The sequence below is a fragment of the Gallus gallus genome, chromosome 4 (genome assembly GCF_016699485.2).
Source record: "Gallus gallus isolate bGalGal1 chromosome 4, bGalGal1.mat.broiler.GRCg7b, whole genome shotgun sequence".
Lineage (NCBI taxonomy): Eukaryota > Metazoa > Chordata > Aves > Galliformes > Phasianidae > Gallus > Gallus gallus.
In genome coordinates this window covers 40,703,959-40,719,665 of record NC_052535.1, presented here as the reverse complement: position 1 = coordinate 40,719,665, position 15,707 = coordinate 40,703,959, and the positions used below count along the sequence as shown (strand labels likewise).

General features: G+C 36.6%; 1 protein-coding gene across 5 annotated transcripts in view; it reads left to right on the top strand.

Annotated features, from left to right (window-relative positions):
* Positions 1-15,707, top strand: part of TENM3 (teneurin transmembrane protein 3) — a 1,287,844-nt gene that overhangs the window by 195,223 nt on the left and 1,076,914 nt on the right. For all 5 annotated transcript variants that reach the window (XM_046940097.1, XM_046940098.1, XM_046940100.1 and 2 more), the window contains exon 3: positions 6,443-6,495. The gene's annotated coding sequence lies outside the window, so the exon portion shown is untranslated. The remainder of the gene's footprint in view (positions 1-6,442; positions 6,496-15,707) is intronic.

Below are 15,707 nucleotides of genomic sequence, written 5' to 3'. Positions count from 1 at the left end.
ATACATACATGTATTATCAACATTGTTTTTGTCCTACAACAAAAACATATCATCACGCCAGACACTATGGAGAAAAACAACTCCATCCCAGCTGAAACTGAGCTATCTGGTAACCTAGGTCTTATACAAGACTAGTAAAGAGGCATGAACAAATTTTTGACTTGAACATCTGATAGCAACTCTGTGCATTCCATTTGAAAATTCACAGGTAATTTATTTATGTCAACTGAAAATGGAGTTGCAAATACACCAAAAAAAAAAAATGTTGTGTTTTTTTGACAATCTTGAAACTAATTCTCAAATTCTAGTTAAGAATGGAAAGCACGGCTGAATATTTTTCTCTGTTCACGGAATTGTGTTCAGGCAGTGCATCAAAATGTGTGAAGTTTTTTGCTATAACTGGATTTGGCACTGCACTGCACCCTCCCCATGTCCTGTTCTCAGCCCAGACAGTGCCAGTCACACACTAACGTTCAGTTGTTTCTGAGCAATGAGTGCTTGTCTGGGGCTGGGCCAGGCCACTCAGCAAGTCAGAGCTACTGCCATGATGGCGCATGGCAGAAGGGGCCTCAGAACAGGCTGGGCCAGGCCACACATGGCCTGCAGGACATGAGCTGGACATGGCTGCTGTAAACTGTGAAATTTTAAGGCCAGTTCTCTCTGCTTGTTTTGTTGTTAGTCCACACTGTGTCACTCAGTGTGTGAGTGTACATTCACACATGCGAGCTGGCTGTAGTGGGGCAGGCAAAGCAGTAAGTAGCGATTGCTTTGCAATTTCAGCATGTACAATGCCAATTACTGCCTTGTTGAGGGTTGCAAGAGTGTTGTGTGCCTTTGGTCCTAACAGGTCTGATGAGATTGATTACTGAGAGTTAGAGAAAAGAGCAGCAAAGCTTTTATTTCTTGTGCTCACTGCATGTGAGGAAATGCAGTAAGTAAGAAAGAAAAATGTTAGGCTTTATAGAAAACTTACGTACAGGATCTGAAGTGAACAAAGAGTAAAAAAAATAATTGGAGTAGATTGTCTGGTCTAACAAATGTTTCCAAGAACAGTTTCCTTTTCCTTTTCCTTTTCCTTCCCTTCCCTTCTCTCCCTTTCCCCTTTTCTTTCCCTTCCCCTTTCCTTTTTCATTCCTTTTCCTTTTCCTCTCTTTTTCCTCTGCCCCCCCCCCCCCCAACCCGTTCCCCTCCCCTCTCCTTCTCTGTAGAAAGGTATTATATAGATGTTTTTCAGTTTCACAGGTATTATTTTCTGATTTTAAATTCTTTTGGCAACTACCTTTATATTTTTTGTCACTCTTCATTATAGAGAGAGAATCAGGTCATTCCGGACATTCAATATTTGGATATTTTTTTTTAAATACAAAAATCAGTACCTTACTGAACATTGAATGTTTGTTGTCTTCTGCTGAATCTAAAACTTGCCCAAAGACATTAACATAATAAAATGAGCTAACACTATTTGTGTTGTTTTTCATTTCCAAGACTTTCTAAACATAATCATATTTAGAATCATTTCTGATGGAATACATGTCAGTTTTCTTTTAGAACTGAGAAAATGTTGGACAAAAATTAAGAAAGCTTATGCAAAAAAAAGGAAGACTTAAAATGAGAGGTAAAATTAAAAATATATTCCGGCTTTTCAGTCTAGTGGTTAGTATCTGATCTCTCACAAAATGATCCTTCCGTTGGCAGCTGCTGAAACAGGTTGACTCTCATTAGTTCTGACTGAGTAGCTCAGACAGATTTGCCTATTAATCTCACCATAAATATAACAGGAATAGAATTGGTGTTGAGAAATTGATTTTTTTTTTTTTCTGAGAAGATAAGTATAAAGTTGAAGATAATGGTTATGTTTTTTCTTATTTTGATTACAAATTATAATTAATACAAGAACAAATGTACTAGGATTTCAAGATAGGTGTGGAAATCTGGGTTTGGTACCAGTTGCTGAAATGATTTTGATAATTCTAAGTTAAATTAACTTTAAAATGCAAATAAGTGCAAGATTCTAGATAGAATCTCCAGGTATCACTGGCAAAATGTTTGAATGTTGTATATACAATTAAAAAGCCCATACAATTCAATAAATGCTAGATTAAGAACACTGCCAGCATTCCCCTTCTGGTGTCCCACATCACATACCTAGAGCTTTCTGTTTCTCAGTTCTCTTTTTGAATGGAGAAAAGATAGACCCTATGATGCACTCTAAAGACTAACGATAAAACAAACTATAAATTTTAAGAAGCTTTGGCTCAGAAGCTTATAGTGAACAAATCTTTCACCTGCAGATACCTAAGTTCCCGGGTATCTATTAGGAACTGTCAGAAAAAGTGTTCTGAACTGTGCTGGTAGACACTGCATATTACTGTATGTAGAATGAATGCAGTTAGGAAAAGTAATGCAGAATTAACAGATTCTGAAATAATGCTTAAAAAAACTAGTCAAAAAAATAGAAGAATTCAGTAATGTTTTGGATATATCTTTTTGTCCACCCTGCTCTGATACAGTTTACAGTGAATGGCTACCATGGTAACATATTTAATTCAGCAACCTTCAGATCTACACTGGCCCTCAATTCTATGAACATCTATTTCAGTAGAGCAATGCTAGAATAGGATGTTTGCTACCCATAATTATAGCTATTAATCACTTTAGATAATACAAGGATATGTCAAGTAACTCTCCATTTACCTATCAGTACATACTTGTGTAATACATGTACTGGTTTGGAACAGTCACGTTTCTTTACAGTGAGAAAGGCAAAAGATTAGTCAATATTTACAATAAAAATATCCTTTCAGTTTACTATAAAAATAAACTCAGGTACTCCAGAATGGAAGAACATCAATGACAATACCAAATAGTCAGTAAAAGACACAGCAGGCAGAAAGTCAAAAAGAGAAATGGAATTTACAGTGGTTTCAGTATGGTATTGACATAAATGAGTAGTAGCCCTGTGAAATATTTGGTCATTTATTTTTTTGTTTACTAAAAGAAAACTTCTATACTGAACAAGAATTTCTAGAATGTGTGAAAAGAAGGAAGAAACAAGGTGTTCCAGAGTTTTTCCTTCAAATGCCTCTTCTCTTTTGAGGTGATCATTTTGGGAAAGACTAAAGCTATTATCACAATAGTGATTTAAGAGAAAGGCTTGGGAGTTCATCTATTTGAGAAAGTGGCCAAAAAGAGAAGGTAGCTTTTATTAAAAAGATCTTATTCCTATCGAATAAGAAAACAGACAAAAAAGGTGAATTTTCTGGACTGTTTTCTAGCATGCGTTTACGTTTTATTTATTACCCTTTAGATTACCATACTTTGTTTTATCCCTCGCTCTTTCAACAGACTATATTTGTTTACAGCTGAGTATACATGTAGCTACCTATTCTGCACTCCAGTTATTTGATACTCAGAAGACATTGCAGATAATCACTGCTTACACAAGAATTTGTAAGGCTGACTGATTTTAGTCAATATATGTCTTGCTCCAATTTATAGGAGGGAGAGGAGGTTCTTTGAAATATGTATGCCCGGCGTGAGATTAAGAAACAACGGTTCAAATGTTGGTCCGACCAGTTTATTACAAATGTTAGTAAGGGAGATGAAGAAAGGGGAGGACGGACACTATTAAGGATTGGGGTGATGGAGAAGGGAAGGCGAGCGATAGAAAAGATAGAAAGAGGCAAGAATTGCATAAAGCGGGGATAGTCACCACCAGGATCCAGCAGCAGTCCCGTTGCACGACGTTCCGACGGTCCGAGGCCGAAGGGCAGGAGCAGCGAGGCCGGTCTTGGGCAACGAGAGGGTGCAGGTACCGGGTGGGTCCAGGAAGAAGCTGCCGAATAAGTCAGGGAGGAAGCAGCAGGTCTCAGGTAGCGGGGCCAGGGAAGTCCGTCAGCAAACCGTCCGTAGAGAAGGATCTGAAGGCAGAAAGCTCGTGTCGTCATGAGAGATCAGCCTCCACGTTGCGGTGAAGGATCAGATGGCAGAGAACCCCTCAAGTCTGTCGTGGTGAGAGATAAGCCTCTCAGTTGTGGTGAAGGATCAACCTCTACCGTTGTGGTTGTTGGACCCTCTTTTATCCTCCATTTTCTGCTGCCTACGTGACATTCCTGGGTGCTTGAGCAAGAGTCCTGTGCATTCCTCCTGAGATGGCCATCTTCCTCGAGATAAGTCCACACAAAAAGACCGTTTCCCGGCCATTAGCAGCAGCTTATCTCTCTCTCGTTGCCCCGGCCTTGTCCATCTGTGCTCCTTAGAGGATTTCACAATCCTTAGCCAGGACCTGTCCATCAGTGTCCTCAAGACAAAAGATTTCTCTGCCTTTGCCCAGGACTTGCCTGGACTTGTTCCTCAGCAAACTTTGAGTCAATGATATAAAAGAATAGTCTCTTACAGTATAAAAGTGCATAGTATTTTAAATACTAAATGTTAAAACTTTATGAAATATGCATGATCTGTAGATTTCTACATTTATGTCTATGCAGTCATTTACATTTCAGGGCTTGTAGGCAAAAAATAAAAAAATAAAAATAAAAATAAAAAACAAGAAAACAACCCATACATGTAGTTGTTGATCTAAAATTACTTGCATGATTGCATCTTTGTTAATTGGTCAGCTTGGGGTAAATATGAAAACTTCCTCAGTGCAGTTCTCCTACACTGAACAAGTACTAGCATTCACTCTGCTCTGGTGTTTGGACATGTTTAAGGATTCATCTCAGTATCTCCTTGTTATTCTGGAGCATTTAGTAACTGTGAAGTATGTTATTTAATTGAAAAAATGTAGAAAATCCTTAAATCAGGAATACTTCAAATATAAGGAAGAGAAGTTATTTTAAGTGATTAACAATTTGTAATGCTGAATGTCTTGTTGAAAAGTGACTTGTTGAGCTTTCTGAACAGGGGTGGGGATCTGGAAGATCTCTTCCTATGACTTCTCAGTCAGTGAAAATAAGAATTTGTTATTTCATATTTTTCTTATATTTCTTTGTATTTCACATCAAGGCTGACAGAGCAACACAGAGCAGTTTTGTAAATCTACTCTATTTGTACTGCAGCCTAGTGCCTTTATTAGAAAGTTACCTTTCACTTTCATGATTTTTTCAAAAAAAATATTTTCAAAAGAAGTTTTTAAATTAAAATCTACCGAACTGAAATACTGTTTGTTTTATAGAGAGGCATCAAAGCTTTTACAAACCAGATGATTTTAAATAGCATAGGAAAGAGTGAAAAACTTCTGCCCTTTGCTTGTCTTTATAAATGAGACACTTGTATTTTCTCTCTCATCTACTTCATTTTTTTTCTGCAGTGACACTCTTGGAGCCCTGTCAGTAAAACTTCTTTAGTAGCAGCAATAAAGGCAGCATACTTTTTGCCAACAGACTCTTGTTGAAAATTATGCTTCAAGGACAGAGTGAAACATTGTTATCATAAGCATATGCAATCTTGGGGGTATTATTTCATGTTTTCCCATCAAAGACAAAAGGAAAGTTTCAGTTATCATTCCTGTACTTTTGCAGTGATGAAAATAAATGATAAACAGTGGAAGCACTGACATGAGACAGTAAATTCAATGTGCTCTTCTCAAAAAGCTGCATTTATGGGACTTCCTCTCTATCAGAATATACTGCCAGAAGCTAAAAATTAACTGGAAACAAGGAGAGATTTCTAAGAAATACGTATTGTGTGATTATTATTGTCAAGAAACGAGTAAGTTCTCTTGATCTCATCCGTAAATGGATGGAATTCTTCACCATATGTAATACAGTGAGTCTAATGAACTCTTATTTACTAGAAAACTAAATGGCAAACATGAATGATTAGTACAAGTCTTTAACTGTTTCCATGTAAGCATGATGGCATACTGTCATATGCAAACTCGTATGCAGCATTTTTATGTATGCATTGCCATGACGCCTCTGAGTCTCTTGTGTAAGACATTGTTCAGTCAGAAAAGAAGAAGTGTCCCCTGCTGGTGAGAACTTAAAATATAAGCACTTAACAATAGTGGATGAATAGAAAAGGACTATGAAGGAAAATGCTGGACAATGAATATCTCTGTAGGTGTAGTCACTCAGATTCCAGATACTGCAGAAAATTCTGTAGGTACCTCATAAAACAAGTACTGATACATGCTTAAACTGCTAAAGGTGTTTCACCCATGAATGTAAAAACAAGTGGGAGGCCAGCAAACAGAATCTATCTGAATCACATTGAGCATAATTTCTTTTTTTTTTTTTTTTTTTTTTTTTTTGCAGTTTAAGAGCATACCATGTTTCCCAAACCTTGCATTTTCCTTGATGCAAATCATAGAAATAGGAATGTAATTAACATTTATATATATATATAAATATATACATTTAACTAAGTAATGAAGGTGATTTACCCTGGCTGTCCATTCTAAGATATCGCTAATAATATTTTATCTTCTTTGTAACAGGTAAATATTCTGTTTCAACAGATTGCCAGAAAGAACTTCAGAGCATTTCAAAGGTAAGGACCTCCTTAAAAATAGTTTCAAATGATCATTCTTTCTGGTTCCTGAGGTAGAAAAGAAAATGGAGAACGTTAATTCTTTCTGACTACCTGGTTGATATCATTGGAGACTTTATACTTTGTAGTCAGAGAAAGTATCAATGACATTAATCAACATAGAGTTAGACTTCTTGTTTGGGAAGCTGTGTTTACATTTAGAAGGAAAATTTTCACTTTTGTCTTTTTAGGATAAATAGAATTAATCTGATAGCTGCAGAATAAAAGGCTTCAAGTATGAAAGTAAAATATTAAAAGCTTGTTATGTTTTGATCATGCTACTTTCTCCTTATACAAGATTAGAAGGAGACAGTTAAACTACTAGAAAATTTCAAATGTTTAGCATAGGGTAAATTTTTCTTTAGAATGTGACAACTTATTTATTATTTTTTTTTACAGATATAGACTTAATTCTAAGAAATGAAATCTTGATTTCATTTGAAGCACTTAATTAATTATGTAAAACAGTTTTTAAATTGAATTATGCAGCATAATTCAGTGCATATTGTTTTTTTGTGGTTCTTCACTGTTCTTAAAGTACCTCTTCTTTAGCATGAATAACTGTTAAAATGTGCCATAATATCCACCCAAAAGAGAATATTACTGTGTTAGCAAGTAGGATTCAAGGATATACAATAATTGTTATTTGTAAGCCATCAAGTTAGAGTGGATATTATAGACATTGTGATCTAGGGTTGGATTTACTAACAAGAGAGACAGCAAGAACAATCATTTTATTGCTCCACTCTATTTAAAAACACTGGAAACTTTAGGAGCCTACTGTGTTTTCATGCATATGCTGATGGGGATAGGAGATCCTCTGTTAACTAACTGTTAGCCATAGTTTTCAATGTTGCCATTTCATTTTCCAAAACAAACAAAAAAATGTTTTCATAATTACCTCAACCTCCTAATTACAGACACTGTTGGGTATAGGATTTTTTTTCTGTATGTTCATGCAGGAGAAGTTTTGGGGATTCTGCCAAATGTGATCTGAGTACAGGGTTCTTTATAGAACAAAACTGTGTGGGTGGGGTTTCTCTTGAGAGAAAATCCTAATCATCAGTATGGATAACCTGTTCTGAGTGAGAAAGTCAGAGGTTCAATTTAGAAGACAGTAAGACTTCAAACCTGGTACAGTGTCCCAGAAGAATGCCTGTAATGTTCAGTCTTTCACTATTCTGACTCCAATGGGATTATTAATTTTTTATACTTTTAAGACTTTCATTTCAAAAACTCTTTCAAAAACTCTTTTAGAAATCGCTTTTTTCTTCTCGATTGAAATCCCAGAAACTGTTGTCACTGTGCTTCCTAACTCTGTATTTTTTCACCTGTGATGCTTAGATACTTCAAAAAACTCCAAGAATTCAGTAGCCTACTGTACTTCATAAGTTATGATGGAAATCATAATACTACAAAAAGGCTGCCTGTGCATGTCAGTGTGTTTGTGTAAGGCAGACTTGTGTACCAAGTTTGGTCCTTTCTTCACTTCTTTTCAGGCCTTGTATACATTGAAATATAGTTGATGAGGTAATTTGTTACTTTCCCAGGTACCTCTGATAGACTTTGGTCTTGCTAGTGTTCATTGAGCGAAAATCTTTCAGTGAAAGTACAAAAAATAATGCTAAAAGTAAAAATATGAGATAATAATTCTAAAAAATATATATGGGAAAAAAAAAAAAAGGAGGAAGGAGAAAGAGGGATAAGTGAGAGTGAGAGTGACATACTCCAAGGTCCTATTTGAATGCTACTGAGGATGGCTAGGAGAAACATCACTGAAGGACATAAAGTATCAGAAGGAGAAAATACATGCCACATTTCTGACAGGTACAGCTAACTACAGAAAAAAAGCCCTATTCAGCAAAGAAGGTGAAGGGAAGAATAAAAATAATGACATTACAATCCTCTTGAGAGGTCTTGTTTTGTTTATTAAATAAGCCACGCTAGTAAGATAAGTAATAAGAACTGCTTAGTCTGGCAGTGTTAATTGATGCTGTCCTGGGAGTTTATTGTTATGTATTAGTCTTTTTGTCCTTTCATGTAAAGATGTCAGCACATCGTACCTGACAGGATGTGTTGTATATTATAAATTATTCTAATTGGGATAGAAAAATTGCTATCAATTCTTGCTACAGTGTATATCTCAAGCATGACTGTAATTTATATATGATATTAATTCTGAAGTATCAGGTTTGCCTTAGGGTGTATTTTTTAAATTAATATTGTTTCTGTGAAGTAGTCAAATGAAAAAGAACTGACATAAGGAATATTTATTCTATGCAGTTATGTTTTGATAATACAGATATATTTCCCCACACAAATACTAATGAATACATGTACACAATATTTAAGAGACTAAAGCAAGGACAAGAGGTAAAAGGAATAGAACTTTTCAAGCCTGTCATATGAGGTGCTTAAAGCAGAGTTAAGCACAGTCTTGCGCTCCTCCTTGAACAAGACTACTATTGACAGCAGTGCTATAAAGCAAAGACAGGGACAGGAAAGGGCAAGTGTCACTCTATCTTTCATTTTATCAAGTGAGTACATAAAATAGAAGGATGGGCATATCTAGTAAAAGCGGTTATATCAACCTGTATTTTCCTCTTCTGCAGTTCTGGGGAATACAAAGTCTTACAGAAAGTGTAAGGCGAAAGGAAAAAAATTTCAATGTAGTGAGTTATTTTGCTTATGCTATTTTAATCCTGAGAACAATTATTTTGAAAGTAGATAGCTGCCTATCCATTTGAATTCCATTAGCATGGTGAGGAAGTTTGTAGTCATTTCAATGTATAAAACAATTTGATTTTACATCTTCAAAATATGCTGGTAGATTTTTCTTCTGAAGTTCAGTAAAAAATTGTAAAATAAAAATAAATATTTATATTAATCTCTTTTTTTTTTTTTTTTTTTTTTTTTGATAGCCTAACTGAGTAATCAGCTGTGTTCTGTTTATGGCCAAACTCTCTACATGGAACACTTCAAATATTGTTTTTACTAGCAAAATGTGATGGAAGTTTCTTGAGGATATATATACTAAATACTTATGGCACAGCTTATTGCCTACGTTTTTTCTCCCTAAAGACACATCTATTAACTATTAGAACATTGATGTTATTGGCTAATTACTATCTGTGCATTCGAAAGAATTAGGAATTCAAGTATGTCCCATACATTTTGTTTAAAACCTTATTTGCCAAGCAGATATGATTGCCATAGGAAAAAAAAAAAAAATACTGTTCCCACCACTGCCATTTTCAGTTTAGTGACTAATTCTGTCTCTTTCCTTAAGACAGATATAGCTGTTGTGATGGAAAAAAGATAAAGCATCTGTGGTTGAGCAAATTAGAATCTCTTGACAGAGTTATCTAGTGGTTTTCAAAGGACCAAACTGTGTTGGGAGCCCAGTTTCAGAAAAATCGATGTAACTTAGGAGATGATGTCATTTAGTAGACAAAAAGACTTGGGCAAGATCCATAAATGCACTTAGGCTTTACAATACCTAATATTCAGAACCAGCTGAAAGCACCTAACGTTCTTCATATAGTGCATGAAAAGAGTTAAGCTCTTAAGAATGAGATCCACAGTCAAAAACATACGGAGCAGAGAGTTACATATAGTTAGTCTTTAGGAAATCCTAGGGTATGGAGAAAATGAGTCAAGCGACAGGATTTATAATCCTCTCAGGGCTTAAACTTAATGCTACCAAGTGATTCAGGTGACTAAACCTTCTTTTTCTTTCTTTCTGTAGGAAATAGAACTGAGGTTACCTTTTAAAAAATTTAATAGGTGATTTTGCACTCAAGGGCACAATTAATATGCATTCTACCCACTATACACAAGAATCCTATAACTGACTGTACTAGAACCATTGCAGGTTGTATTAGCAACTTCTCACATGTTTTAGAAATATTACAAGATACCACTTTATATATTATTTATGAGCAGAATGATATATAATGAAGGACGTTAGAGCATTCAAGCTTTATTCCCTTTCTTTGCCTAAGAAAACTGACATTCTCACCTTCCATCAGGTGAAGACTATAATTATTAGCAATGAGTTAATTGAACAACAGAACTTCTCTCCATGCTGCTGAGTCTGACCCAGAGAGACAAAAGAGAATTAGTTCTGGTCCTGTGGTTCAACATGGAAAATAGAATTTGGGTCTGCTGTTATGTGTGGGGATTTAATGTGTTTTACATTAAATGTCACTTAATTCACTGATTAGAAGAGTGATATGGGACTTCCTCTGGTCTATCTTTGGACATTCAATCCTATTTAAATAGTCTAGATTTACAAAGAATTCATTACTTTCTCTTCTTGGCATACTTAGATGAAGACTATAGATTCAGCATCGTAACTCCAAAATATTTACAATTATATTATTTCTTGATTGATCCAGAGAGTAGAAATATTCAGTCTCTGTTTTTTGAACTTTACATGGTCTTGCACTCAGAACTGTATAATTTTTTTTAAAAATGTTATCTCATTCCTTGTCCTTGAATGAGGACATTTAGTATGAAAATGACTTATTTATTTAATATTTTAAAAACCAGGAATAAATCCCAAATCTATTGCTGGTTTTTCTTTGGCGGTCTTTGGGTTGGTTTCTGTTGTGTTTGTTTGTTTGTTTGTTTGTTTATATTAGCAGCTGGATTTGCATAAAGCCTCTACTGAGAAACAGAGCTTAGCGATAGAAAGTATTTTGCTGACCTCACTTGACCAACAGCAAGAAAAGACAGGAACCGTCTTCTTCCTTTTCATGTTGGCATTTGGCATGATAACTCTGAGATCAAAATTTAAATTTCTTCAGTGCTTGCAGGGGAAACAAGTAGCAGTCTCTGTCAGCAAGCATAGTATTTTGTCTTCTGTTCTTGGAGTTTGCTTATTTTGTCTCTCTGTCTCTGAATATTTATTTCGCAGTTTAACCTTCTGGTTACCCAATTTTAAGATGCTATATAATAGTTGCTAGCACAAAAGGCTAGAGAAAATGTCTGTCATATGTTTCATATCGGTACACAATTTGTGGACTGTAGCTGTCAGTAATCCCAGAACGCGTTCAGCGTTGTATCAGAAATAAATGACAAGTAATTCTTATTTAATGGGACATAATTTAACAGTTTAAGTCTGAACTCATTTAAAGATATTGCGTTCTACTGTAAACAAAACAAATACAGTCAAACAAACAAGTACCTGTATTATTCTTATCAAATATTGTAATACACTCAAAGTGATTTAAGTAGACATAATAATACACTGAAGTGACAATGTTTACTTCTGGCACTCTCAAAATGGAGTTCAGAATTGTACTGCCAAAGCAGCACTATACATACTTACATAATGCTTATTAATGGAGGTAACGAGGCATCTGAAATATGCATAGCTGCATTTCAAAACCTCTGCATTTTCCAGTTTACTTCTTTTTACAGAACTGAATTCTTCCTTGCAGCCCCAGTTTTGAGTGGATAAAAACAGCCAAGGGAGGGTTAATATGCATGGCTGCACATTTCTGTTATTGACATTTCATTCTTGTGCTATCTTTCCTTATTTATTCTATCATGCACTTCGATTCAACAAAACAAATTAAACCTGAAAACATGTTTGTTCTTCTCTCTCCTTTTATTAGTACCTGAGATCTTACTTTCAGAACTGTGCATGGAAGTTTCAGAAACTATATGACTCTAGCTCACTGATTGTAGTAAGAATGACTCAAGGTTTTGCATATGTACTATATAAGTTGTCAGGAGTGCCTGTCAGGAGGAATTGGAGCCATAGTGCATACCTGTAAGGGAAATAAAATCCCAAACAAAGCAAAAATAAGTATTTCTCTCTGAAGGGATTTGCTTTTTACATACTCAGGATGGGATGAAAATCCTCATTACATTGCCCAAATATGAGGAATATGAGGCTTGGCCTAACATGTTCTATTTCTCTTTTAAGATTCTGCCTCTGTAAACAACACCACCACCACACACACGCATAAAATAGTAGTGTCAGTCATTCTAGCTTCTGACACAGTCCTTCTTACTTCCTGGTATTCTAGTTATATTGCTTTGAATAAATACTGGGACATAAGATTTGATCATCAAAGTGTCTGTACAATTTGTCATTTCATTATAGTTCAGCCACGAACTGTTTTATGTTAATGTATTACATTGTCTTTCCTTCTAGTAACTAAAGATCTCCAAGGAGGAGACACCATAGCCACTCTGGGCAGCCTGTGCCTGTATTCTCTCACACTCAAGGCAGAGAAGTGCTTCCTGGTGTTCAGAGGGAACCTCCTGTGCTCCACTTGGTGCCTGTTGCCTTTTTTCCTGGCACTGGGCACCTCTGTACAGAGCCTGGCTCTGTCCTCTTTGCATCCGCGCTTCAGGTGTTTATATGCACTGATGAGATCCCCCTGAGCCTCCTCATATCCAGGCTGAACAGGCCCAGTTCTCTTAGCCTTTCCTCCTTGGAGAAATCCTCCAGCCCCTTCTTCATCTGTGTGGTCTTTCATGGGATTCTCTCCACTATACCATGCTATACTGGAGGGTCCATAACTACAATCAACATAGAATCACAGAATCACCAGGGCTAGAAAAGACCTCTTACATCATTCCAAGCATCCACCTAACACCAATATTTCCCACTAAACCATGTCCCTCAGTACTGCACAAAAACTAGAAACAGCACTCCAGGTGTGGCCTCACTGACTCTCACTGAAGCTGAGTAGAGTAGAAGGATCACTTTTCTTCAGCCCTCTAGTAACAGTTCGCCTAATACAGACAAGAATACCCTCAGCCTTCTTAGCAGAAAAAACACACAGCTAGTTAATGTTTAAATCATTTTCCACCAGGATGCCCAGGTCATTTTCTGTAGAGCTGTTTTCCAGCGGAATGGCTCCCAGCACATACTGATGCAGGACTGTGCAATTCCCCTTCATGAGGTTCTCATGGCCAATTTCTCCAGCATGTCCAAGTCTCCCTGGATGACAGCATGACCATTTGGTGTATCCACCACTCCTCCCAGTTATGTGTCATCAGTTGACTTCCTGAGGGTATACTCTGCCCCATCATCCAGATCATAAGTGAAGATGCTGAACAGGACTGGATCCAGTATTGACCCTTGGGAAGTACTGCTAGTTACTGATCTCCAAGTTGCCTGTACCACCGACTATTACTCTCTCAGCTAGACATCCAATTTTAAATCCACTTCACTGCCACCCAGCCCATATGCCAGCAACTTCTCTATGAGGATCTTCTAAGGGCACATGGTTGAAGGCCATACTGAAGTCTGAGAAGACAATATCCATTGCCCTCCCCGCATTCGTCTGGCTTTTCATTTCATTGTGGAAACTTATCAAGTTTCTCAAGCATTCTTTTCCCTTATTTTTCACTGATACAGTCTGATTATATCATGTACATTATATGCACATTATAAAGATTATTTCCTGGCAGTCTAAATAGCAAAGAGATAATTCACTCATTTTTTTTGTGACTGGTTTCAGTCAAATTTTGCATCAGTTATGTTCCTATAATGATTTTCATCTTTAATATTAAAAGCATGAGCCTCTCACAGCTGACACAACTTCACAGTCAGACTGACAGTTCTTCTCTTGCTTTTATACCAAGGCTCTGTATACAAGCTGAGACTTTTTCTCTATAAGATTTTTCCCTGACAACACCACAATCAATTGGTTGTCTCCCAAGACCAGGTTGTGTGAGTTCTCCATCAGACTTTTGTACTAAGCCCTAAACAGCTGCATTGGAAGCCAAAGGAACACACCCTGCATGTAAAGCAGGGAATTTATTATCAGTTTGGTTCCTAAAGTTGATCAGAGAGTTATTATTACTTCAGTTATGATGCTAGTAACACTTTTAGTTCAAATTACATGTGATTAAGACTAATAACCAAATCTTTTCAGTATCTAGTCCTTTCTCTGGTGCTATGTTCACTTTTCCTGTGGCTCCTGTCACTCCTGAGCCCTGTGACTTTGTTCTGAAAGGAAGGGGTTATTGCCATCCCAGTCCTGTGCCAGAAATTTGAAGTTCATAGCATGGAAGTGTCTTCTCCTTGCCTGAACAAATGATAAAGTTTATGATAGTTATTTATTCTCTATGTTGGGTCTATGATGGGAGCATTATGTTTTTGTTGGCATTCAGACCTTTGGTCTTTTGTCATTTGTTTGCAATAGTCACTTCTTGTGTTGTTTCACAAACACTGGATTCTTGCCTTTCATTCACCCTGTTACTCTTGAAAGTTTTTCCCACTCTGCCAAGGTTCTTGATAACCAGTAATTGACTATGGTTGGGTTGTCCGTTACCCTCCACTATTGTTCTGTGTGTGTGTACTTCAAGGCTTCAGCAGTTATCTTATGTCCTTTCCAAGTCTGCATTTTAATCACAGGTCATAGTTCTACAAGTACTTAGTTAAAAAATATTTATAACAATAGACCTCACACCACACAACTGCACTAAGCTAAGCAAAAGCTAAATCAAAGTAGATAACAGCAACTTGGTTATTCATAGTTTTGATTACAGCTAAACAAGCTAAAATAAGGCCCTTGGCAGGCTAAAGGAAGTCCAGACCAGGTCTGACAAGGCTCCTGTGCTCAGCATATCCCAAAGCCTTCAGCTTGCTGTGGGAGCACTGTGCTGCGAGGCTACGGTTACTTCGTGCTTTGGTTGATGAGGATTTAATATACTGACCATAAGGTGTTTTCCTTTGATTTTATTACATGTTGTAATCTGGTTTTGCATTAGAGGAGTTAAAACTTTTTCAAGGCATGATAACATAATTTTCCTACTGTAGATTCAATGCAGTTCTGCTGTGGCAAGATTTGATAGGCTAAACTGCTTCATAAATCTGTCATCTCCTCTGACCCCTTAGTTACATGACTTTGGCTTTAACTGACATTTTTCGCACATTTCTGAGTTATCAGTTCTGTGAAACATGTCCCTGAGAAACGCAATCAAATAAAATCTGGTCATCCTTGTTTGGACAATTCTTGTGATCATAAGACATTTGAATTCCATGGTACCAAAGTGATAATCTTCCCACTTAAAAGTGTATGCAAGTTTAGTTGGGCAGCACTGCTGGGAGGAGAACGTATGCTGTTTTCTGCACTGTGGTAATTGCACAGTGAGTCTTGGATTATGCAGCACTCATTAAAAAAAAAAAAAAAAAAAGGAAT